Source organism: Chiloscyllium plagiosum, unplaced genomic scaffold, assembly GCF_037043375.1.
Source record: "Chiloscyllium plagiosum isolate Xiang-an unplaced genomic scaffold, Cpla_swu_hap1 HiC_scaffold_21, whole genome shotgun sequence".
In the NCBI taxonomy this organism is placed as follows: domain Eukaryota; kingdom Metazoa; phylum Chordata; class Chondrichthyes; order Orectolobiformes; family Hemiscylliidae; genus Chiloscyllium; species Chiloscyllium plagiosum.
In genome coordinates this window covers 82,418,243-82,445,134 of record NW_028270159.1, presented here as the reverse complement: position 1 = coordinate 82,445,134, position 26,892 = coordinate 82,418,243, and the positions used below count along the sequence as shown (strand labels likewise).

Genomic DNA, 26,892 nt, shown 5'->3' with positions numbered 1-26,892 from the left:
GACCCTGTGTTCGTGGTGTACATCCGTGACTCTATAATTCGACGAAGAATCATTCCCACAACTTCAGCTGTGTCAGAATCTCGTTTGCGGTGAAAGCCTGTCAATCTGCTAAGGTAACGTTCGTCTGGGTCTCTGCAAAGGAGTTGGCGAAATCTTTGGGTCTTGACAATTTGTTCTTCCAACAAATGAATTCAGTTGTTTTACTATTAAAATTGACCAAATTCCCGCAACTGTGATGGCCGAGAGGTTAAGGCGTTGGATATGAAATCCAATGGGGTTTCCCTGCGCAGGTTCGAATCCTGTTCACAGCGCAGAATCTCTTGAAAGTCATTGATTGTTTTGCAGGATTTGGATTTCGTGGAGCTTGAGCTTTGCATTCAATCGAAAGTAAATTTTCAACAGTGAAGAATCCGAAGTAGTTTCAAGACTGACTCAGTCATCTAATTGAATAAATTATATGTCGAGACACAAAAAGCTACCAACTTCCAACACGAATCAGTTTCAACACATTTGTCGAACTATCGTGAAATTTGGATGTTTGGGGTGGGGAGGGGGGGGGGGGGTGGAATTAAGTAAAACAAGAAGCAATGCAATACATTTACCTGCAGGTGATGAATTTTCTTTAGGATCAGTTGAAAGTCAAGCTGAGAAAGTTCGACCTAATTTACAGCTGACTCTCAAGGCCAATAATCTTTTATATCAGCAGTCAATGAATTAGAAAAAAACAACTCCATGTGTGGAAAGGAACTCGACTGATCCAGGTTCCTGGCTTGCGATGTGAAAAGGCAAGGCGATATCAGCGGAGTAGAATTTTCTGGAAATATTAGAAATGGAATGTTTACGGTCTTCTGCTGTCCACATTCGTTAGAAACTGTGCATTAAGAACTGAAATTGAAAATTAACGATGAAAATCAGACTTAGCCCTCTGCTTGTGGTGTAGCATTGTTCAGAACAAAAGGTTGTTGTTGAGGTTAAAATTGACCAAAATAATCGATGGGGATCTTATCCACGGCCTTCGTTGGGGCAGTTGGTGTGGAGAGCTCAGCTTGAAAAACCAAATGCCAATTATTCATCCTGGCTGTCTGAATTGCTTAGTTAAACATACTCCCAGTTTAATGAAAAAAACCTTTGCTATCAGAGTTAGATGTTTTCATGTCAGCATGTTCCGATATGCGAAGACCCTTATGAGTAGATGTGACTTACATTTTGACTCTAACGTCAGAGATGTTGACACATTTCTGCACCAAAATAAGCACTACCATTGGTATCAAATCAAACTGAACAAAGGACTAGTCACTTAGACATTTCCTGTCTGCAGACTCTGCCAATGGATCGTTCAGGCCCGATGTAGGAATAGGGCGTGGTGACATCTGTTCACAAGTGGATCACTTTATTCTTGCTCACGATCCATAAACCGTAATTCATTTTGAACTTCTTAGCCATCAGCATGATAAGTGGTACATAATGCACAGGTTTGCTTCACGAAACAAAGAGCGAAATCTTATTCAATGCAGACGCAAATTCAAGTTGTCCCTAGTCGAGCCAGAAGACAGATATCGCGAAACAAAGTGAATACAGAAAACAATCAATGTGTTCTTGGAGTCAAAAAGATGTACTGGAAGAACGGAAACATATATTTGGAACTAAAGTCACATACCACTTCCACAGACTAAATGTTCTTGAACCGTTATCTTAATTTGACCTTCATGTCCACCATTGCTGCAAAAATTATCTTAACAACTCAGAACTTTGTGTTCTTTGATATTCTCTCCTTCACGTTTCTCTTGATTTTGAAACTAAAACCGAGCAATAGTAATGCACCCTATTTCACTTGCAAAGATCAGAAGAAGATCAATTTATAAAAGAACAGAAATAAACCTACGTCTGTCTTTCGAGAGAAAACACAGTTACCATTTCGACTCCAAAAAGTCTTCTTCAGAAGTCTGCGCAATGAATTCGAAATAGTAGACTGAAAATTAAAAAAAAGAAGCCAAAATGCCGCGAATACACCACCCGCAAGTGCCTCAAGTCCTACTCGAATATGCCGGATTACTACTATCCACATCAGTGGAGAACGGAACAAAGCTCATTCTGCAGTTGTCAACCTGTTATGGCATAGTTTGTAAAGTCAGAAATATGATTAGGTAAGAATCGGGATGAAAGCGGGATATAGGAAGTCTGAAAAAAGCAAGTGCGTGCTTTGCTTTGAAGAAGGTTGGCAGTGATGAAAATGGAAATTAACTACAGTAAGGGGGGCTTAATTAATACTCAGAATCGTTGCAACACACAGGGACGCAATTCCTTTTGCTAGGTTTCTGTTCTGCCATTTTATAATCACGACTGCTGTCGGGTTTGTTTTCCATTCCAGGCTTAGGTGAGTGCCTGATGGAAGTTTGCACATTCACCCAATTTCTGTGTGGTTGCTTTGGTTTTCTGCCACATTCTAAACATTTGCAGGTTATTTGGAATCGCCATTGAACGCACACGGTTACAGAGACAGTGATGTCTCTTTCATAGGAGTGTCTGGATAGGACGTACTTCAGAGGGTTTTTGAGAACTTAAATAGACAGAGTGGGGTTAGTCTGCTGTTTCCTGGGTGAGCTACATGGACAGAGAGGGGTCAGGTTATTCTTCCCTGAGGGAGATACATTGACAGAGTTTGGTTAGTTGCTCTTACCCGTGTCAGTCACGCAGATACAGTAGGGTCAGTCTGCCCTTCCCTGGGCGAATTTCTTTCACAGAGTGGTGACAGTCTGCTCTTCCCTGCCTGAGTGAAACAGAAAGAGAGGGTTCAGTATTCTCTTCCCTAGATAATTTATATTGACAGTCTGGCTTCAGTCTGCTCTTCCCTGGCGAGTTACATTGGTAGAGTGGGGTTAGTGTTCATTCATTGGGTGAGTGCCATAGACAGAATGGGATCAGTCTGCTATTCCCTGAGTGAATAACATTTACAGAGTGGGGTCAGACTGCTCTTCAGTCAATGACTTCTTTTGACCGTGTGGGATCAGTCTGCTGAGTGACACTGAGAGTGTGGGGTCAGTCTGCCTTTCCCTGGGTGAGTAACACTGACTGAGTGGCGTCAGTTTTCTCTTCCCTCGGTGAGTTACATTGACAGAGTGGCGCCAGTCTACTCTTTCCTGTGCGAGTTACATTGGCAGAGTGGCGTCAGTCTGCTGTTCACGGAGTGAGTTTTTTGGATAGTGTGGGATCAGTCTGTTCTTCCCTGGGTGAGTTGCATTGACAGAATGCGGTCAGTCTGCAATTTCCAAGTTGTGTTAAAGTGATGGCGCGAAGTCAGAGTGCTCTTCCCTGACTGAGTCACATTGACAGATTGGGCTTCATCTGCTCTTCCCTGGGAGAGTCATATTAACAGAATGGGGTCAGTCTGCTCCTTTCTGAGTGAGTAATATCACAGAGTGCACTCAGTCTGCTCTTCCCTGGGTGAGCTACGTTAAGAGAGTGGTGTCAGTCTGCTCCTCCACGGGCGTGTTACTTTCTCAGAGTCGTGACAGTCTGCTCTTCTCTGTCTGAGTTTAACAGCAAGTATGGTTTCATTACTGTCTTCGCTGAATGATTCACATAGACAGAATGGAATAAGTCTTCTCTTCTCTGAGTGAGTTACTTTGACAGAGTGGGGTCAGGCTTGTCTTCCTGCTTGTGTTTCATTGACAGAATCAGATCAGTCTGCTCTTTCCTGGATGAGTGACAGAGACAGAATGGGTACAGCCTGCTCTTCTCTGAGTGAGTTACGTTGACAGAGTGGCATCAGTCTGCTCTTTCTTGGGTAAATTATACTGACTGAGTGGTGTCAGTCTGGCAAATGCTGGGTGAGTTACATAAAAAGTGTTGGGTCAGTCTGCTCTTCCCTGGATGACTAACATTGACAGAGTGGCGTCAGTCTACTCTTCCCTGGGTGAGTTACATTAACAGAGTGCGGTCAGGTCATAATTTCCTCGTTGAGTTACATTGATCGTGTGCTGTCAGACTTCTGTCCCCTGGTTGAGTAACATTGACAGAGTGGGGTACATCTGTTCTTCCCTGGGTGAGTTATGTCAGCAATTTGGGGTCGGTCTGCTTTCCGCAATCCAGGAACTGCATCTCTCGCGGTTTCTTGTCAGTACCTCCATACTAAGGATTTGAGGAGTTAACAAAAGTAACTCGTCCCCTACATCCTTGGGATAATTAGGGATGGGCAGTGAATCTTATGTCATTGAATGACAACTGTGTCCCAGAAATGCATTTCTAATAATTGCATGCACTAATTCGACACTGAAAGCGGTCGGGAATAATTTGAGGAGAGGTGCAGGTAGAATAATTAAAGTCAAATGCACTGATGCCGAGGAGACATGACACAAGATGTGAGTGTGGAGCTGATGGTGCAAGGCTCAGTGTCAGTGCTATTGGTTCAGCATTTATTTCTCACTGTTCGCAATGACTCACACACCACTGCTGTCAATTCACAACAATGAGCCTGTTCATCTTGGTTTGAAAATCCCTGCGTGTGTATTAACGTGGTTAATGGGACGCGAGAGGAGATGAGCACATCCTCTTTCTTCTGTCAGTTTAAACAGATGAAAATATCTGTTGGATGTCAATGCAAGAGGATACTGTCTTTTTCTGTGCCTTTTCAGTGGGGCATGCTCAGCATTGAAATGTCTGTTTTTGCACAAGCAGAGTTTGATTGCCATTCATACTGAGCAATGCTAATACAGAAAACGCGTTTTCGAATTCCTGTGATCAAGTGGTTCAGACATTGCACATATGGACGACAAATCTGGCTTTTATCGTGGCGCCGTGGATTAGCTGGTGAAAGCAGCTCCCATCACACTTGTGCCTGCTCATTGTATTGAAAGCTCGTTATTTCTCGCAAGTATTGTGTTGCTGATCGAGAAACTCAGTGTCCTGTTTGAATTGCTTTATATTCTGATTTCTCGTTCAGGCTTCATTTTCCAGGTTTAAATCCAGTAGCGTATGTTGCTCTATTTAACTACTATTTTAACCTGGAGATTCTTCCCGCAGTTCCACAAGCACTTCTGCTTCCCATTATCTTCTTCTCATTCCTTAATTTCCAGTTTTCTGGAAATTAAGTGGTGAGGCAGAAGACACTGCAGCGTTCCCGGGAATGTTGTGGTAATGGCACTGACACCACGACATGATCACCCTCATTCTCTGCTGTCACCATTCATTCGTTGTATTCCAACAGTAAATGCATCCTTGTTCTTCTTCAGCTATCATGTAATTACTTTCTTTTTCTGTTGGATAAGGAATTCAACTTTAACTTCGAAAGGGTCTTGAGATTTTGAGGAAGAAATGTCTCCTTGCCTCAGGTCGAAGTGACAGACGCATTATCCAGAGAATGTGAGACTACTTCGACCGACTCCAGTCAGGCGTCAGAAAGCCTCTCAGCAGTTCGAATCTCAAACTGTCTCTGAATGTCACGCTTTTCAAGAGCAGAAATGGGAAATGAGGGATATGGAGAGCCAGAGAGTCGGAGAATGTGAAAAAGGCCTAGGAGGATACAGAGACAAATATAGAAAAAACAAAGACACATATTGAGGCAGACACTAAAAGAAATAATTCTCCATTCGGCGTGACTGCTAAGTAACAGAAAGCAAAAGGAAATGTAGCCATTAAAACATAGCCTTCTACCAGCTCAGGAAAATGAAAGTAGCATGACAGCTGATTAACTCCTTTTAAGATTGTAAATTCGACGTTTGTAAGCTCAAGAGTGAATTTGATAAATATCCTGATTCGACAGGTAAGATTATCATTTTCCCAACAGTATAATCTAGAAATCTATAACTAACCTGTTTGCTGTCCATCGAAAAAAATCTGTTTCTCTCCACAGATGTTGCCAGGTGTAGCGGGTTTCTCTATCAATTCTCGTTTTTAGTTCAGATTACCAAAACCTGCATCTTTTTGATTTTTGATAACCTGGCACAAAACCAAGCATTACCAGGTTCGGACCAGTGGTCAGAAATACTGCTACCACGATATACTTGCACTATAAAACAGTCATTCCCTGTCCGAAAATAGAACTAATGCATGGCAGTTCTAGTTCCAAATCCTACCTACGAGATTACACTGAATGAAGACAGACGCTCTTGCACTTATTCTCAATGAAATGGCTTTTCCCTTTCATTTCTGATCAGTTTCACTGCAGATTGTTTTCTACTCGTCTTCAAGTTTTGCAGAATGGAAAATCCCATTTGGCCCATGGTGCAGTCTGGTTTAAAGACATTCATCTATTCTATTCCCAGTTTCCAGCTTTGGTCCATAATCCTATGTGTTCTGATGTTTCCAGTGCAAATGGCAGTGAAGTTCTCGCTTTGATCTTAGATGACACAACAATGGGATTGAAGTTTGACATAGTCACACTGTGTTATTACCCACATCGTGTCTCCCACAGAAAGAGACGCACAGACTCATTCCCAGAGAGTGGCAGAGTTCTCAGGATTTGACCAGCTCCTTGTGCTTCACTTCAGCTGTCCGCTCTAACATGCAAGTTCAACCGCCAAAAGGCAGCTTTTGGTTAAACCAAAGCCAGTTCTACAGACAATGAGAGACGTTGCTCTGAGCTAGATTTGAAGTGGACGAAAGAAACTGTAAATTCGAAAACCCATTTCCTTCCGTTCCTGACAGACAACAGGAATGCACTAGCACGCTGCATCCTCATGATTTTAAATGCGAACCGACAATCCCCTAACTCGACATAAGGCGTGTTACCAATTCCGTCACTGACCCAAAGAACAGGTTTGGCTTTGACAGTTTGTCTATAGGTAATGTAAACGTCCACATCAGGGAAATAGCATCCACAAGGTGAAAAATCAGCAAATATAATCACCGTCACTGTTTCACTTGGAATTCCACACTCTGTGAACCATTTCCTTTCATTGTACTTTCATATTTGAAGTTTATTACATTCCAGAGCCTGCACGAATTCAGCGAGAAACCACTGGTCATTTCGAGCCCGTCATCCGGAATGAGGTGAGTTGAACGATGCCTTTCTTGCTGCCAACACATCAGCGCAGCTCAAAACGAGCTCGTGTTAGCATCAGTCTTCACTTAACTTGCTGCAGTATATCTGCTCAACAACATCAGATTATCACAGCATTGCATTCTTCACATTGAAACCAAGGGTGATAATATGAACCGACTTGGAAACTTGGAGAGAGAAATACTGCTGACGAAGACGATTATGACGTGAAGAGCAGGCTCTAGAGTTTTGGCAGGTCCCAAAGGCTACTGCAGTATCAATGGACATCCTTGCATACGAGTCTGATTTTGCAATGCCCAGAACAGGCTTTCATTCCCAGTCAGGAGATGTAGATTTAATTCTCTTCTTGTGAATTATCCGAATGAAAACTAAATCCTGGCTGCACCCAGAACACACACACGGATCCTGCCAGAACAATTCAGTGATCGATCAGCATCTGTCTGGATGGACAATGGCAGCAAATACAAGCGAAATCCATCACCGCAATTACCCCTCCAAGGTTCTCGCGTTTCCCAGTTGAAAATGTTTCGCTGTTCCTTCAATGTCACGAGGTCTAAATCCTTGCCTCATGGCATCATGCCTGTACCCCGCTATTGAGGGCATCCAGGGTTCTGCGGAGTAACTCAAAACCTCAATCTCTCGAGTAATTAGGGATTGACGGTGCATCCCATCACATTGAGTAATGACTTTATCCCAGTAATACGTTTCCTAAAGCTGCAGTTTCTAAGGGAACACGTGAAAGCTGTCGGGAATAAGTTGAGAAGTGGAACGGACGAGAGGAAAATGTGAAAGGCAATGATGACTGGGAGGCATGAGACAGCAAGTGAGTGAGGAGCTGGTGTTGCAACGTTCAATGTCAGTGTCAGTATTTAATGTCCACTATTCACTCTGACTCTCACACCGCTCTTTAACAATTCATCACAATGAGCCCACTCCTCTTAGTGTGAGTTTACCTTTTCGATTATTAACGCGGTTAAAGGTGCCCAAGAGGATGGATGGATCCGCGTTATCCTGTCACTTAAAACAGTCTAAGTTATCAGTTTACAACAAAAGCAATAAGAGATTGCCTCTTCCTGTGCATTTTCAGTGGAGAATATCCAGCTTTGAACTCTTCTGCACAACCAGAGGCTGTTTTAAATTTACACCGAGTAAGTGTGAAACACACAAAAAATGAGTCCGAGTTCCTGTATTCGAATAGCCAAGTAAATGCACGCATGGTTTTGAATCGTTGAGCTTGGGCAGTCCCTCAGCCTTAGTTAGTGAAAGTTCCTGTGAAAAAACAGCCGAATATGGGATCAAATCCTGACATCTCACTGATTATAGGTCTTTCATGAAAAACAGAGTTCACCTGTGGTTCTGGACGTGGTGGGAATTCAAATCAATGACTGGATCGAGGTTATAGTTTAAAGACAGCTCCTTCGACACCTCTGCCACGCTGCCACACAAACCCCCGCAACCACGTTTTTCATGATTAGTGTTTCAGCATCGCCTCACTTCAGGCACTTACCCACACGCACTTTCAATGGCGAACTTGGCGTAAGTTTGATAATATTTATGAGGATGTTGCAAGGCATGCAGTGTTTGGACTTGCGCGTAAAGCTGAATAGGATGTGAAAATTTTCCCTGGAGCTTGAGGGCTGATGGATGGGCTTACAGAGGTTTATATCAATATGAAGGAGACGGTAGAGTAAATGGTCAATGAATATTTCTTCCCAAGGCAGGCAAGTTCGAAACAAGGGAAGAATGTTTTAAGGGGAGAGTGGTAAAATTTAAAAGGGATCTGAAGGACATTTTTTTTTTAACACAGAAAAGTTTGCGTGTTTGGAATGAATTGTCAGATTTAGTGGTGGAGTCTGGTATACTCTCAACATTTCAAAGGCATATGGATCTGTATACAGACAGGAAAGTTGTAAAAGAATAAACGTGAAAATTTGGCAAATAGAGCGTTTGTTTACGGGCTCAGCCCCTCTGAGATGCTGCAGTGGCGAACACCAGTTTGAATAGGCACTCATCACTTGGTCAGTGCGTTGGGCTAGTTTTCTGGAAGATGGTTAGATTAGATTCCCTACAGTATGGAAACAGGCCCTTCAGCGCAACTAGTCCACACCGACCCTGCAAAGAGTAACCCACCCAGACCAATTTCCCTCGAACTAAAGCACTGATCATTATGGGCAAATTAGCATGTCAAATTCACCTGCCCTGCACGTCTTTGGAGTGTGAGAAGAAACCCAAACAGACGCAGGGAGAATGTGCAAACTACGCATAGGAATCAAACGTGGAACACTTGTGCTGTGAGGCAGCAGTGCTAACCACTAGCCACGGTGCCGCCCTAAAAGCGGATGGAGAACGCAGCTCGCAACCCCGCAATCTCTCGCATGCAAAGCGAGTACTCTCCCATTTGAGATAACTCCCATAGGCTGCTTCGGTTAAAACCAGCAACGAATCATTTTTTTCTGGTCTTAGGCTGCCAATGACCATCCTTCTTGACACATTCCCAACTTCTCAGTGGGAGGTTTTGGCTGCGGAAAATACCTCACAAATCATGTTGCCCGCGCAGCTCTCCAGCGAAACCAAAACCTGACATCTCAAGAACAGAAGCAGAACTGACAAAGAGAACCTATTTTCAGACACACCGACTCATGAATGCTGTCTGTGAGGCAGAGCGAGTCATCTGCGTCATGAGCTGCTCACACAAATTGCAGCGAGGCAATTCCAAATGGTGCTTTCAACGTACTGGCGCCTTAGTGCACCAATACTTCCAGGAAGGGCTCAAGTAACATGAATCAGAACTGACTAACAATGAACCATGAAAAGTGAAGATTACCAATGACAGTCTCGATTAGATGAGGTTAACAATTGGGCTGATGTCTCCACCGGATCGAGAGGACCAATCACCAGCCTCTCTCATCAGGACAGAAATTAAGGAAATTAGGGAAAAGTCACCAAGTTTTATATCGCAATTTCCGTCCTTTTTGCAACAAGAACAGAAAACTGCGAGCAGATTCAATGTAGAACCTAATTTCACATAAACAGGGAAATAAACATCTCCATTCACTTTCAGAGAAACGGTGAAAAATGCAAATTGTCTGGAATATGAAAGATTGGCGCAGCCTGTTTTTGAGTCGCATATTATGCTGGTGGCCTTTCGAGCTGGAGGGGAACGTGACAACTGCAGCAGAAGGGGAAAACATGGGCACTGACATGTTGGTTGTTTTCTGCTGTGCCACATCACAGCCGGGTTAGAAGAAATGACTGCTTTTTTTTCTGTTCAACTTACACAAAACTCATCCCTGCAAAACGTTGCCAGCTTGATCCATTAGCACACGTGGCCGCGCAGGGATGCAAACACAAGCCTTCTTAAGAAGTGGAATCTGAAATCAGAGTCTCAGGTTGCTCAGCCACGCGAGCACACAGGTCAAAACCGTAAACCCAAGAGCATGTACCTGATGATACCCTGCAGCATACTCACAGCAACTGCACCAGTTCTGCAGAATAAGCGGTGGGAAGGAATTGCTCTATCTGAGCGGTCGTGCTTGTTGTTCTCATCAGCAAATCTGGCTTTGAATTTGCTAGCCCATACCTTCTACCATGCTGAAACGGAATGCAATTCCGATTAGTCGCTGTGTGAAACTTTGTTCATTTTCTCTCCGCAGATGAAGTGATCACTGGAGATGATGAATTCTGCTCCTGCCAGAAATGCCGACTCTCCCGCATCTCGGATGAACTGAAAAACTGGTTTGGCACTGGAATCCGAGAATGGCAGAACACGTAGCAAGATTATTCGAAACCCAGACCCAATAAGAGTTCCAACTTTCCTTTTCTTTCTCCATAATAGTGCATTATCCAGCAGAGCCATGAGCAACTGCCACCTGGCTGCAAGCTGAGTTGGAAACCTATGTGGCAATCAAGGACATGCGACTCACTTATTGTCGGTAAATCCATCACTTCTCACTTTGAGGTGTACAAAAATTAGTTTCTATGCATATTCAGGGAAGGTCAAAGGTGATCTGAGATGTCAAAGAGGTGGTCACTGTTCGTGATTGCTCTTTGTTCGAGTTGTGAAAAAGTTTCCCGCTTTAGTCGCATTCACGTTTCTTGTTGATGACTGAATCAGACAGAAGGTGTTTCACCAGAGCAGCACTTGACTTGCATTCCTTTCCCTCGCTGTCATACTTTCCTGGAACTCTGTGAGAACAAGAAAATGCAATACATATTGTGTCATTCGGCAGCCTGAATGTGATTTCCTCATTTTCAGTTACAACATGGCTTAGACTTCAGGCCACACGGTAATATTAATAACAGTATGAAAACAAGAGTCGATAGTTCATCTGTGCCTGTAAATCTTTTCATTCCTGTTGTTGACTGAATGAAGTGTATCCGTGTCTGCTGCTTCGAAACTCGAATATGTGAACTGCTCCAAACTATGATTGAGGATTTCTGGTTTTGGTTGACACACGTTGAGAAACGCCAGACAGCGTTCAAATGAAGCTTTCAGAGCACATTTTCGGAAGCATTTGACAGAGACTAACATCATGAATCCAGTGTTCGCTGTGACAGAAGGAAATGAATGCTCTCCTTGTTACTAATCCAGGCCACCTTCGCTTGTCAAGCAAATGTGGTACTGTTGTTACAGAAAGGATCAGTGCCCGGTAACTGTGTCCTTAAAGAGGACATGATTGGAAAAATAAAGAATACCATGTTGAAATATCCAGAAATATTGGCTGAAAAGGCGCAGACAATTTTCCCTGCAGCGCCAAGACAGAGGAACACATGTAACGACACTCTTAAACAGGATGGCCAGCAGTGATATAGATATCGCCACATATGAAGGACCACTGCGAATAGAAATTTGAAAATGAATTTCACGCAGCAGGTATTCGGAATTATATTCTTTTCACCGCTACAGTAGTATTGGGCGAGTAAATTCAAAACAAGGTTTGCTGATGAGAATGCAATAAAACCCCATCGATCATGATATGAAAGACTGTCGTCCGGAAAGAGGGAACAACAATGTTTCTTCTAAGCTTTGTACTGGGCCACTTTCGCACAAACTGATACTGCTACTCTACAGAAAAGATCAGGGCCCGCGGCATGCACTCTTATAAATGGTGACCATCAGTGCTGGAAACATCCGTGCATATTTAAAACAAGGAAGAATACATATCGAATAAAAGCGTAGATGGCAATTAATTGGACTTGTGTTCCCTTTCACCACGACAGCGAGAATTTGCGGCGACATACGGAGTAAGGTTTACTGACCAGGTCAGAAAGCAATTACCTCCACATATCTTGACACACAAGCCTATCTTTCTTTCGGTCCTTTTTTTTTGAAGCGCCGATCCTTTCCGTAGGAGATGAAGATGATTACTGCTCCCACGCAGGATCACGGTGGGGCCAGAGACCCGATCGAGCTGCTCAGAACAGTTCGTGTTTGCTGAGAATCACTGAAACTGAGATTGATGACACGTAGACATGGTGTAATAGCTGCCAACACATGTGGAGGGTTTTGGGACGGATTAGGACCCACTCTGGGAAAAAGACTGGATCCTAAGACTGGGGAGTAAGTGTTCAGGTAGAGGACTGGAGAATGGGATTAAGAACGATATTAGCCAAGATCGAATGGCGAAGCAGACTAGATATTCTGAAAGTGCTAACCGCTCCTATGTCTTCCTATCTCTGGCCATCTGGTATCTAAGGAAATAGAAACAGAGTTATTTGTTCAGTTGGAAGTCCTGGGCAAAGTGAGATATAGAACAAGCATGATACAATTTTAGAGACTGGGAAAATGTTTGGAGAGGAAGCAATAGAAGTGAAGCTGAATATAAAGTTTGAAGTCAGGACATATTCAATAAAAAAGGAAGTTTGTAGAAAGGCAGAGAGACATGAAGATGGAAAAAGAAGTGTCACTAGTCCCGAAATCTCATTCGGTTTTTATTTTCAAGATGCAACCGGACCTGCTGAGATTTTCCAGCAATTTCATTTGTTGATTCTGAAACAGAAGATGGGAGTGATACTGGACCAATCAGCTCTCCCATGTTCTGGGAATATTTGACTTACCCGTTCGATCAGATCACGTCTGTCCCACACTGAAACCTCAGAATCCTTCCCCACCCCCATCCTCGTGACTGGCACTAAACTGTTCATTACATAAACTTACATGAGGACACAACAAGAACAATTGCAAAATGTACATCGAGAGCTCCGTTCTGTTCCATCAGCCCATTCTGAATCAGTTAATTTTTGTTCAGGACCCATGAGACATTAAGCCATCCCTGTCAGACCACTAACAAATTGCCATTCGCGTTCTGTGTCTTTGAACACTTTGGTTGGTGCACGGATGAAGTAGAATCTCACGTTTTGAAATGGACATCATTCATAGTATTTTCAGCTGCACTGATAAAGTTGTATCTGGCGCTTCCAGTAAAGTGCAGGCAGTTTTCACTCAGAAACCGACATGTGATCAAAGCAGGAGGACATATGTTTCAGCGAAAGCAACAAGAATGCTCCACCAGCGTTGGCTTGCAATTCTGCATGTGGAACGAAGAGCTGGAACTCTATTAAACAGTGAAAACGACTATTATGGGGCTTGGACGCACAACTCTCTGATTAAACAACTCACATTGCACCGAACTGAGATATCCAGGCTTGGCACACGATGAATTAGTTTGCAATTCCATTCTGAGCATAATTCACCTGGCACAGCAATTTGCAAAGATCCAGCTCATTCCTCCCAATCACAAAGAACATCATTCACATCTTTCACTTTTGTTATTTCTTCAAAACATTACAATCTATTTAACACTGGTCCCGGCATTTAAGATTCAACCCGAATATTTTCATATGAAGTGATTTCCAGTCACTCTGGCAGCAGTAAATCAGTCGGAAAATTACCTTAGGAAACCCAACCATTTCTGTTTACAGTATTGGGAATTTCCCATCTGCTGACAAGGCAGAGTCCTCACAATCAACATTTTCTTTGTTCTTCCGGCCTAAAACGTTTACCACTTCTTATTTTCAAGACAGGAGTTTTGTTTATACCACGTTCCAAGAACAGAAACAACCTTCCAATCTCCTGAATTTTCAATTTAAAATTTAAAATGGAAGTTTTGTTCCTTTCCCACGGGAAGAGCAGTTAATGAGAAAGGAGTTTCCACGAGCTGTGTCCCAGGGTTTGGCAGGAAGCCCTGATTGAAGCTGCAGTGGCCGCTTTCAGTTGGCATCGGTGGTTTGGAGAACATGGTGTCGTATTCTGCTGCGTGTAAGCGTCTTGCTCCCTGTGGACTCGGGGTGAATCATGGATGAGATTTCGGAACTACACTGCCTTCTAGTCTCTGGTCATCTGCTATCTAAGGAAATAGAAACAGAGTTATTTGTTCAGTTCGAAGTCCTGGGCAATGTGAAAGATGGAACAGTTCTGATACAAAATCGGAGATTGGGAAAATGGTTGGAGAGGAAGTATTAAAAGAGAAGCTGAATATAAAGTTGGAAGTCAGGAGACATTCAATAAAAAGGAAGAGTGTGCAAACGCAGGTGGAGATGCACATGGAAAAGGAGTGTCACTAGTCCCGAAGTCTTAAATCGATTTATATTTCCAAGATGCTACCAGCATTTTCCAATAATGTCATTTGTTGGTTTAGTAAGAGAGGATGGCAGTGATCCTGGACCAAACAGCTCTCCCGTGCTCTGGGGATATTTGACTTACTGTGTCTATGTCCCACAATGGAACCTCACGATCCTGCCGCACCTCCACCCTCGTTACTGACAATATATTGTTCATTACGTTAAACACAAGAAGAACAATTGCAAAACGTTGAGGGAGAGTTCCCTTCGGTTTCCATCAGAACAATCTGAATCACTAAAAATTGGTTCAGTACCCATGTGACATTGATCCGTTTCTGTCAGACCCCTAGCAAGTGCCCATTCGCTTTCCGTGCCTTTGAACACTTTGGGTGGTGCACGGTTGGTTTGGAACCTCACGTTTTGAAACGGACATCATTCATCGTATTTTCGGCTGCACTGATAAAGTTGTCTCTGGTGTCTCCAGTAAAATGGAAACAGTGTTCACTCAGAAACCGACGTGTGATCAAAAGCAGGCGGACAGATGTGTCAAAGAAAGCAGCAAGAACATTCCCCTGCGAAGGGTTGCAATACTGCACGTGGAACGAAGAGCCGGAATTGTATTAAGCAGTGAAAGCGCCCATTGTGAGGCTTGCACCCACCACCCTCAGATTAAGCATCTCACACTGCACCGACTGAGCTAACCAAGCACGGTGCACTGTGGATTAGTTTGATATTACATTGCGAGCATAATTCATCAGCACTTTGTTCGGATCCAGTTCATTCCTCTTAATCACAATATCATTCACACCTTTCACTTCAGTTGTTCCTTCAAAGCATTACAATCTATTCAGCACTTGTCCCGGGATTTAAGGTTCAACCTTAATATCTTCATATTTTTACCCTCATCTTTATATCGCTGATGTGATTTCCAATCACTCTGGCAGGCCGTAAATCAGTCGGGACGTTACCTAAGGAAATCCAATCATTTCCGTTTACAGTGTTGGGCATTTCCTATCTGCTGACGAGACAGAGTCGTCTCAATCAACACTTTCTTTGTTCTTTCTACCTAAAACGTTTTACCACTTCCTATTTTCAAGGCAGGAGTTTTATTTATAACACGTTCCAAGAACTGGAGCAACATTCCAATGTCCTGAAGCCCTTTCCAATTTAAAGTGAAAGTTTTTCTCCTTTCTCACGGAAAGAGCTGTTACTAAGGAAGGAGTTTGCACGAGTTGTTTCCCGTGGCTTGGCAGAAAGTCGCTGATTGAAGCTGCAGTGGCCGCTCTCTGTTGGCATCGGGAGCTTGGAGAAAGTGATGTCGTATTCTGCTGCGTGTAAACGTCTCACTCCCTGCGGACTTGGGGTGAATCATGGATGAGTTTACCCGGTTCCAATGTCAATATATGGTCGGGGTGAATGCTTGTGCTGAAATATTTGAGGCTTATTCCCTGGGTGGGCTCGAACCACCAACATTTCAGCCAACTGCGCTAATCATTTGAGATACAGAAACTGGCAACGCAGATATCCAAAAGCAAAGCTATCGACGGGATATGAGGATACTCGGACAGCAGGAACTTGCGTTGTTTTCAGAGACGGTCGCTGATTTTATCACCGAGAGGGTAAGCACACTGAGGAGCTGCAAACACTCAAATTAAAAGGCATCCACACATGCGCAGTTCTCTCGCATACATCTCCACATAGTAGCTCACTTACGATGCTGGTATTTGAAACCACGATTCGATAGAAACTGAAGCTTAAAATCCAGCATCTTAAAACCCTCGATCCCGCTACCACACAAAAGCCCACACTCAGAATTTTTATGACTAGTGTTTCAGCATCGATTCACTTCAGTCACTTAGACCTCAGATTATGTAATGAAATTGGCGTAATTTAAGAAGAAAGATCAAAGAAAATGTACAGACAAGGAACAGGCCCTTCATCCATTCAATCCTGAGCCGATCCAAATCTACTGTTTAAACCTGTCACCCAATTCCTAAGCACCTGTATCCCTCTGCTCCCCACCTACTCATGCATCTGTCCAGACGCATCTTAAATGTATCTACTGTGATTACCTCTCCCGTCTCTGCTGGGAACGCGTTCCAGACACCCACCACCCACTGTATCCCTCTTAAACTTTTCACCACTTATCTTGAAAGCGTGACCTCTCGGTATTTAATCCTTCAATCTGGGACATAAAACTTTTCTCTATCTATCCTGTCTGTACCCTTCATGATTTTGTAAACCTCAAAAAGGTCCCACTCAAACTCCTTTTTTCTAATGAAAACAAAACAACTCAACCTCTCTTCCTAGATTGCACCTTCCATACGAGGCAACATTCGCTTAAACCTTTTACGCGCCCTCTCCAAAGTGTCCACGTCCTTTTGGTAATGTGGCGACCAGAAATTTGCACAGTATTCTAAGTGTGGCCAGACCAATGTATTGTTCAATTTTAACATGACCTGCCAGCCATTTTATTCAATACCCCATCCAATGAAGCCAAGCATACTATATGCCTGCTTGACCACTCTATCCACCTGTGCAGCGATCTTCAGTGTATAATGGACCTGCACTCAAAGATCTCTCTGTCCATCAACTTTTTTTCCGGAAGCTCTTCCTTCATTGTATAACCCCATCTAGAATTAGACTGACCGAAATGCGTCACCTCACATTTGTTTGGTTTGAACTCCAGCTACCACTTTTCCGCCCAACTTACCAGCATCCTCCTGTATTCTTTAACAGTCACTTATACTTTTTGTTAGTCCAGAAATCTTCGTGTCATCTGCAAACTTTCTGATAATTCCAACAGTGCTCTCTTCCAGAACATTTATCTATATCACAAACAACAGTGGCCACAACATTGACCCCTGTGGAGCACTACTGGTCATCTTTCTCCATTTCCAGTACTCCATTCAACTGCCACTCTCTGTCTCCTATTGCTCAACTAATTCTTTATCCACCTGTCTAGAACACCCTGCACACCATGTTACTTTACGTTCTGTATTTGGTTACCATGGGGAACCCTATCTAACTCCTTACTGTAGTGCATGTATATGACATCAACAGCCTTTCCTTCATCTATCAACTTGGGCACTTTCCCAAAAAACTGTATGCCGCTCACTGATATGCACATTATTTTCTAAATATGAATAGATCCTATCTCTCAGTACCTTCTCCAGCAACTTTCCCAACACTGATGTTAGGCCCATTGTTCTGTAGTTATCCGGAATATCCCTATTATCCTTCTTGTACAGTGGACAATATGAGTAACGTTCCAGTCGGCCAGAACCTCAGCTGTGCTGAAGTTCGCCATGAAGATATCTGTCAGGGCCCCAGCTATTTCCTCTCTCACCTCACTCAGGAACCAGGGATAGATCCCATTCGTTCCTGGGGATTTGTCCACATTAATTACCCCTAGCCTGCCCAACACAGCTTCCCTACTTAAGTCAACATGATCCCGACTAATCAAATGTCTTACTCTAGACTCAATGTTCATCATATTCCTCTCTTCAGTGAACACTGATGCAAAATAATCATTCAGAATCATACCCAGTCTCTCAGATTCGACATACACCCTTCCTTCATTTTCCTTTAGTAGACCAATCCTTTCTCTGGTTACCCGCTTGCTTCTTATATATGAATAATAGGCTTTAGGATTCTCCATAATTGTGCTAGCGTGAAGTTGTTTAATGACCCCTTTTAACCCCATTGATTCCTCATTTAAGACTTGTCCTACTCTTCTCATGTTCCTCGAGAGACCATTATGTTCTTAGCTGCCGAGGCATTATGTATGCTTCCCTTTTCCTCTTGGCGAGTCGTACAATTGTCCTGTCATCAACAGTTCACGAATATTGTCTTTGAAATCCTATGCCTTCAACTGGACATGCCTATCCTGCACTATATTTAACCTATCTTTGAAAGCCTGCCACATATGAACTGTGGACTTTCCTACAAATAGCTGTGTCCAATCCACATTTCCGATCTCTTGCATAATTTTGATATAATTAGCTTTGGCCCAGGATAGTACTCTTTCCTCAGGACCACTCTCATCTTTGTCAATGAGTATTCTAAAACTTACAGAATATTGGACACTTCCCAAAGAAATCACCCACGGCAACTGCTATCACCAGCCCTGGCTTATTCCCCAATATCAGTCCCAATATGGCCTATTCCCTCGTCGGACTGTTGATATACCGCCGCAGAAAACTCACCTGGAGGCTTCTTACAAATGGTATACCATCCGGACCTCTGACGCTAAGAGTATCCCGGAAATCTCCAATCAACACTAATTAATTGCCTCTACGTCTTTCCATGATCTGTTTAACTATGTTTTTCTTACACCTCACACTCACACAAAAATCTAACCTCACCCTTCTTATTTCACTGCTCCATCCATAGTGTGTCACGACCCAAGCCTTACATGGTGTCTTCCTTTCGCACAGCCATGATATCATCCCTGACCAGCAATGCAATTCCTTCCCCTTTTTCTTCCCTCCCTGTCCCGTCTGAAGCTTCTATATCCTAGAAAATGTGGTTGCCAACCATGCCCTTCCTTCAACAAAATCTCTGTGATCGCAATAACGTCATATTCCGCGGCACCAACCTAAACCCTAAGTTCATCTGTCTATACTCCATGCATGTAAGTAGATGCATTTCAGCCCACCAGTTCTTTTGCATTCATCTGCTCTCTGCCTTCTCTTCCCATTTTTAATGTTATCTTCCTGATTCTTAGCGTTTCCAGTTTCCACCGCACTGCCGACTTGTTTAATCTTGTGGTTCCCAGCCCCCTGCCACATTCGTATAAAACCTCCCCAACAGCAGTAGCAAAAACTCCAGAAAGGACGTTCGTTCGCGTCTGGTTCAGATGTAGATCGTCAATTTTCTTATAGCCCTACATTGCCCAGATCTGGTCGCACAGTCCAACAAATCTGAAACCCGCCCTGCAGCACCTTTACGCAAGTCACGTGTTCATCGTGCCTTTTTTGTATTCATTTCTACGCTGGCAGTCACATGGCACCGGCAGTAATCCCGAGATTACTACCTTTGAGATCCTTTCTTTAATTTCTCTCCGAGCTCCCTGAATTCTCCCTGCAGGTCCTCATCTCCTTTTTTTTCGTTGGTGCCTGTATGCACCAAGACAACTGGCTGTTCACGATCCCCTTTTCGAACGATCTTCAACCGATGGATGACATCCCTGGCCTGAGCACCTGGGAGGCAACATAACTCTCCAGAATTGCTGATGCTCCACAGTGAGTCCACCCGCAGCTCCAGTGACCACGCGGTGAAACAAGTGCTGCAGCTTGACACACTTCTTGCAAGTGTAGGTTTAGAAAACCTTTACAAGGATTTGCAAGGTTTGCACTGCTTGGAAATGAGAACGAAACTGAATAGGCTTCGTCAGATTCCCAGGAGCTTCAGGGCTTAGATATGGCCTCACAGAAGCTTATAAAATCATGAGGAAGACAGACAAAGTAAATAGTCAGGGAGCACTTTTTCACAAGACACGCGAGTTCAAATCTACATAGCAAACATTTAATGTGAGAGAGGAAAAATTTAAAAGGGATGTGAGGGACACATGTTTTTCACACAGAACTTTTCTGTGTGTGGAATGAATTGCCACATTTAGTGGCAGAGTCTGGTGCACTCACAACATTTCAAAGGCATCTGAATGGGTGTATAGACAGGAAGACCTCGGAGAGACAAGGCACAAATATTGGCAGATATGTATGGATTAATTTCGATTATCTATTTAGCAAGGGCAAGTTGGATCGCGGGATTTGTTTCCATGCTCGACAACTCTGAGATGCTCCAGCCACCGGCAACGGTTTGAATACATCATTTGCAAAAAAAACGCATGATGTTTGTTACTCAGTCAGCGAGTTTGGCTATTTTGTTTGGAGGGTGGATGGGCCCAACCGATCCAGAGATGAAGGTTTTCCGGATATTTGCTGCCAATGACCATTCTTCTTGACACTTTCCCAAGTTCGCCATCAAAGATTTTGGCTAAAGAAAAATACCTCACGTATCGCATTACCCACTTTGCTCTCCAGCGAATCCAAAACCTGACAGCTCTTAACGTGGAACAGAATCAGAACTGAAAAGGCAGTACCATGATCAGACACACCGAAGCTTAAGTCCTGTCTGTGAGGCACTGTGAGTCGTCTCTGACATGAACTGCTCGCACAAATAATGCGCGAGGCAATTGCAAACCTACTGGAGATTTAGTTTATTGCCAAGTCCCAGAAAGTGCTCAAGTATCATAAAGCAAAACAGAACAACAACGAACCAATAAAAGTGAACATTTCCAATTGTATCCGTGATTAGATTAGGCCATCAATGCCCCGGTGATCACCTTTCTCCCTCGCCAGGACAGTAATGAAGGAAATGAAAGTATAGCAACGTTTCATATCGCGATTGCCCACCTTTTCGCCACAGCATCAAAAAACGGCGAACAGATTCAATGCAGGATCTTCTTTCGAAATAACGGTGAAATAACTATGTCTATTCACTTTCAGAGTAAACGGGGAACAACACAAGTTGTCTGGAATATGAATAGCCAACATAGACTACTTGGGTCCCAGATTCTACTGATGCACAGACTTTCATATGAAAAGGTACCTTGGGTGATTGTCCTACACCCAGAAATCTTCTGGCTGCCTTCTGTTTGCCCTGTCACATTAACCTTGTGCTGCTCTAACCGAATTTGTAGTTCTTGCCATTTGTCCGTATTGTGTACTAGGGATAGCTGGTCGTGGCAACTCGTGACTGCCACACAAATTCTTTGCCAAAATTGGATAGTCCCGCAAAGTGATTCGCAGTGCACGAACTTCGCAACGAGGATATGCCACGTGGCAAGTTAAAAAGCACGCTTCCATTTATTAAAGTAAGTTTCTGGGAACTGACAACCAGATTTCTCCTTACACTCGGACTTATGACAACACATAAACCAACAGCCTCTCTTAGAGACAAGTGACCAATGCCCATCTTGTGCTGGACAAACGTAGTTGACAAGATTGCACGCAGGGACCGCACAGAAAACTATAGAGGAGAAGCAGACAGACGACCATCGAGCTGCATTCATGCAGTTCAGTTACCCTGTAAACCCCATGCACAGCTGTTCCTTCTCGGTACACACAGGGCACTGAGTCTCTCTGACTCCGGGACTTGGGACTCGGATTATATGACCGTCTGCAGCACTGATTACTTCCTTGTGTGAGGAACTCCCGATGGAACATATGTAAAACACGATAGCTCATTGAGAAATACGTCCAAAATAGTACCCAAGAGACGTATTTCTGTTGTGTTTCTGGTCCTGTTCCTGACATGACATCCAGCATTGTACTTATTATGTGCTTCCTGACGGTTCGGAGCATGCTTCCGTGATCGCATTGTGTGCAGAAATCTGCGTTTTAGCTGCAATTACGTGCGTTTGAAACCCAGTACCACCTGCCTCTATTCTGTTTTCTTCTTCTCATGCTCAATTGCAACACAGTAAACTATCAATTAATATTGGAAAATGACATACACAGGCGTGTGAAAAGCCCAGTTTCCGTGGCAATTATGCAATGGTAAGAGATTACATTGATTCAGGAGATAAGGATGGAAAATGTGTTTGTGTAGAGATGAGGAACATTGAGGAAAGAGGAAACCAGCCGGTGTAGCTTACAAGAACGCTAACAGTAACCACAGTGTAAAAAAAAAGTACAGGAAAAATACCGCCTGTGAATGCTAAAAGAAGGCAAGAATTATGGGAGACATTCATTTCCCTTCTTACACTCCCGTTTGAATTGTAAAGAAACTTTGAAGAAAAACAATCGAAAAGTCATATATGCACCATCGAACAACGTGCGCCATACCTTGGCCATTGATTACCGTAGATTAGAATACTTACAATATGTAAACAGATCCTTCTGCCCAGCAACTCCACACCGACCCGCCCCAGCCCAAATGCATTCCTCTCCATTCACCCCGTCAATTTAGCACGGCCATTTCACCTAACCGGTACATTTTTGGACTATGGGAGAAAACCAGAGCAAGTGCACGCAGCCACGGGGAGAATGTGCAAACTACACACATTCAGTTGCATGAGGCGGGAATTGACCCTGACTCTGTGGCATTGTGAAACAGCAGCGCTCACGATGGTGTCAGGGTGAGATGGGACTTATTTGCCGTCTTTTATTGGGAAAAATCTCTTTCATTGTGAGCATCTGGAAAGACCAGCTCCTTCGCCAGAAAAAGAAATAAATATGTCACTAACCTTGGATTGTTTCATCTCCAAGAACACTCAGGTCAATACCTCTCTTGATCAACTCTGCTGATCATGTTCGCAAAGAGATCTAGCAAATTGCCAAAGTGGGATTGTCCTTTCAATCAATAATTTTGACTCAGTTTGGCTGCAAATGTCTTTTCCTAACTTTGTGTTTTTCTTCCTTTACATTGGTGTCTCGCACCTAACAATTGACAGCAGAGGTGGGAGAGGACATGGAAGCATTTCGCTCATCAAGTCAACGGTAGCTTTCAATGAGATCACGGCTGATTTGGTCAATGCTCAACACACCTGAGCTGTTTGTAGTCATGGCCGAGTGGTTAAGGCGATGGATTAAAAATCCATTGGGGTTTCACCATGTAGGTTCGAATCCTGCTGACTACGTTATGAATGCATTCCTGCTGGTACAAATTCCGCTCAAAGTTCAGAAAACCTGCTTTATGAACCAGGCTGGTAATTTGATTAGACTTGGGAAACTCGAGTTCTTCATCAGAAATGTTCCATATTTAAAGCATTATCTCTGTTTCTCTTTCCAGATACACTGCTCGACACATCGGGTTTCTGCAGCTGTTATTGAACATCCTGAGCAGAAGTGCTGCTTTTCATTAGATTCCTTTCATCCCTGTCCACTGTTCTCTGACTCGGGTCAGTGGCAACACTTCCTCCTGCTCGTCAAAGTGCTCATTCCCCACCGCTCCCTCTCCCACCATTAGAAACAACCGCAGGAAATCGCCACTATAGATGAGTCAGTTTTTGCCCAGTGTGTGCAGGAGGGCTTCCTGACACAGTACGTAGACATGCCTTCAAGGGACGAAGTCACTTTCGATTTAGTAATGGGTAACGAGCCTGGCCAGGTTTTAGATTCGGAAGTAGGTGAGCACTTTGGAGACAGCGATCACAATTCTCTCAGGTTTACTTTCGTGATTGAAAGGGATAGGTGTACTGCACGGAGCAAGAGTTTCAGCTGGTGGAAGGGAAATTACGATACAATGAGGTAAGATTTAGGAAGCGTAGAATGGGGTAGGAAACTGCAGGGGGTGAGCACATTAAAATGTGGAGCTTTTTCAATGAAAAGCTCCTGTATGTCCTAGATAAGTATGTAACTGTCAGGCAGGGACGAAGATATAGAACGCGTGAGCCGTGGTTTACTAAGGAAGTGGAATCCCTGGTCAAGAAGAACAAGAAGTCTTATGTTAGGACAAAATGTGAAAACTCAGTTAGAGCGCTCGAGGGTTCCAACGATATCAGGAGACACCTACAAAGAGAGCTGAGAAGATCTAGGAGGAGACATGAGAAGTTGTTGGCAGATAGGATCAGGGTTAACCCTAAGGCTTTCCATAGGTATGTCAGGAATAAAAGAATGACGAGAGTTAAATTTAGGACAATCAAGGATAATAGTGGGAAGTTGTGTGTGGAGTCAGAGGAGATAGGGGAAGCACTAAATAAATATTTTTCGACAGTGTTCGCTATAGAAAATGAAAATGTTGGCGAGGAAGATACAGAGCTACTTGCGTCTAGACGAGAAGAGATTGAGGTTCACAAGAAAGAGATATTAGAAATACTGCAGAGTGTGAAAATAGATAAGTCAGCTGGGCCGGATGGGAGCGATCTGATTTTGTTTAGCAAATGCACTGCAGGAAGGTACAAATCAAGCTGATGCTTACAACGGCTCGTTTTGAGCCGCTAATTTCAGTGAAGTGGCGGCGCCAATAAAAGGTGTCACGCATCTCGTCTAATTCCACATCCTGAGCTCGAAATGACCAGAGGTTTCTCGCTGAGTTTTTGCAGGGTCTTGTCTGGACGACACCATGACACTTTTTCACTGGAGTGGATCATGAAATCGCGTCATGACTATGAATAAAACGATGGAAACGTCCAGCCGAGAAGGACGCGACCCTGAAGCAGGCAACTGAGGACAAATGTTTCTCCTTTGCCAGTGAAAAGCACTGCTTCACAAATTGGAAACTTCGAAGTGAAGCAATGTTGGTGATTATCTTCGGTGCTTGTTCACCTTTTTAATTCTGATTCCGTGAAAGCCCATGGCATTACATATCGACATTCTGCCAGGTGCAGGCTTGTCTCTTGGGCCAGTGGCGTAATGGATAACGCGTCTGACTTCGGATCAGAAGATTGTAGGTTCGAGTCCTACCTGGCTGGAGGGGGGATGTTTCGCTTTAACCGTGGTATACGTTGACGCTCCCCTGTAAAGTTCTCTCGGGACATCTCCTCTGTGCTTCCGCATGTAAAGCTTGCATTTGTCCTATTGTCCATTTCAAATTTCAGTTTGGCGGTATCTTCTGGTGTGTCTCCCTCTGTGGGTGAAAATGAGCATGAGTTCCTCAAAAGAGTTACAATTCGTTATACTTCTGTCCCATTATTGTGCAATGTAAGAACATAGGATAACCTCATTGACATTTGACCTGGAAACATTAGAACACACGAGGCTTTGGGCCAAAGTTCAAAACTGCGACTGGAATACATGGCTCTCTGATTAGCCGCAATGCACACGGGCGGAATGGCCTTTTCCCACTTTGTAAATCTTCGAAGACAATTTGAAAAAAATCTGCAACGAAAATGTTCAGAAAGGGTGTTTTAGTTACACCAAATACGATAGTATCTATCGCCTTGTCTTGTTATTTACTTGTGAGGATTCGGTACTCTCAGCACCGTGGCCCGGATCGTATTCCTGCTCATGGAATGGTTGTATTGTTCAGCAAACATACCGGTGTACCAGTACTTCTGCCGATTTTCCGATGCTGGCAGGTCATTGGTTTTGTCTAAAACATTATGAAGGTTAACATAAAACAAATAGCTGCAGGTGCTGGAAATCTGAGCCATAAACGAAAATTGTTTGTGCAGCGGAGCATGACTGGCAACAGAAACGTCGACTCTCCTGCTCCTCGGATGCAGCCTGACCTGCTGTGCTTTTCCAGCATCACTCTGATCTAAAGTCAGGTTTCCAGCATCTGCAGTCCTCACTTTTGCCTAGTTTCTTCAGTGTCTCTGGTTCCCAATTCAAGAAGTCCATCTCTAGCGGTTTCATGTTTGTACCTCCGTGCTGAGGAGTTGAAGAGTGAAGAAAAGTAACTCACCTCCTCCATCTCTGGGGTAATTAGGGACTGAAAATGAATCGTGTCACATTGAAATATATCTACATGCGAATTAATCTCTGTCTTTTATTGGGAACCATCTCTTTCATTGTAACCATCAGGAAAGATCATTTCGTTCGCCAGAAAAATAAATGAATATGTTACTAAACTTTGTTTGCTTCAGGTCCGAGAATACTCAGATCAATAGCTCCCTTGCTTACTTCTGCTGGTCATGTTCGCAAAGAGATATGGCAAATTGCCAAGTGTGATTTTCCTTTCAATAAATAATTTTGACTCAGTTTGCCTGCAAATATCTTTTCCTACCTTTGTGCTTTTCTTCTTTTACATTGGTGTCTCGCAGCTTACAAATGACAGCAAAGGTATGAAAGGAGATGGGAGCATTTCGCTCATCAAGTCAACGGTAGCTTTCAATGAGATCACGGCTGATTTGGTCAATGCTCAACGCACGTGAGCCGTCTGTAGTCATGGCCGAGTGGTTAAGGCGATGGATTAGAAATCCATTGGGGTTTCCCCACGTAGGTTCGAATCCTGCTGACTACGTTATGAATGCTTTCCTGCTGGTACAATTTTCGCTCAAAGTTCAGAAAAACTATTTTGTGAACCAGGCCGGTAATTTGATTAGACTTGGGAAACTCGAGTTCTACATCAGAAATGTTCCATATTTAAAGCATTATCTCTGTTTCTCTTTCCAGATACACTGCTCGACACATCGGGTTTCTGCAGCTGTTATTGAACGTCCTGAGCAGAAGTGCTGCTTTTCATTAGATTCCTTTAATCCCTGTCCACTGTTCTCTGACTCGGGTCAGTGGCAACACTTCCTCCTGCTCGTCAAAGTGCTCATTCCCCACCGCTCCCTCTCCCATCATTAGAAACAACCGCAGGAAATCGCCACTTAACCATCTTTGTTCCAAAGTGAAACTCATCAGCCTCGGGAATCTCTCCACCAAACGGGACTTCTCATC

General features: G+C 43.6%; 4 non-coding genes across 4 annotated transcripts; all 4 read left to right on the top strand.

Annotated features, from left to right (window-relative positions):
- The first annotated feature begins 229 nt into the window (after nt 1-229).
- Nucleotides 230-311, top strand: trnas-uga (transfer RNA serine (anticodon UGA)). The gene has a single exon. It is a non-coding gene; the product is annotated as a tRNA-Ser (tRNA).
- Nucleotides 312-23,122: 22,811 nt separating this feature from the next.
- Nucleotides 23,123-23,204, top strand: trnaf-aaa (transfer RNA phenylalanine (anticodon AAA)). Its single transcript has one exon. It is a non-coding gene; the product is annotated as a tRNA-Phe (tRNA).
- Nucleotides 23,205-24,904: 1,700 nt separating this feature from the next.
- trnar-ucg (transfer RNA arginine (anticodon UCG)) lies at nt 24,905-24,977 on the top strand. The gene has a single exon. It is a non-coding gene; the product is annotated as a tRNA-Arg (tRNA).
- A 1,411-nt stretch (nt 24,978-26,388) lies between these two features.
- Nucleotides 26,389-26,470, top strand: trnas-aga (transfer RNA serine (anticodon AGA)). The gene has a single exon. It is a non-coding gene; the product is annotated as a tRNA-Ser (tRNA).
- The last annotated feature ends 422 nt before the right edge of the window (nt 26,471-26,892 follow it).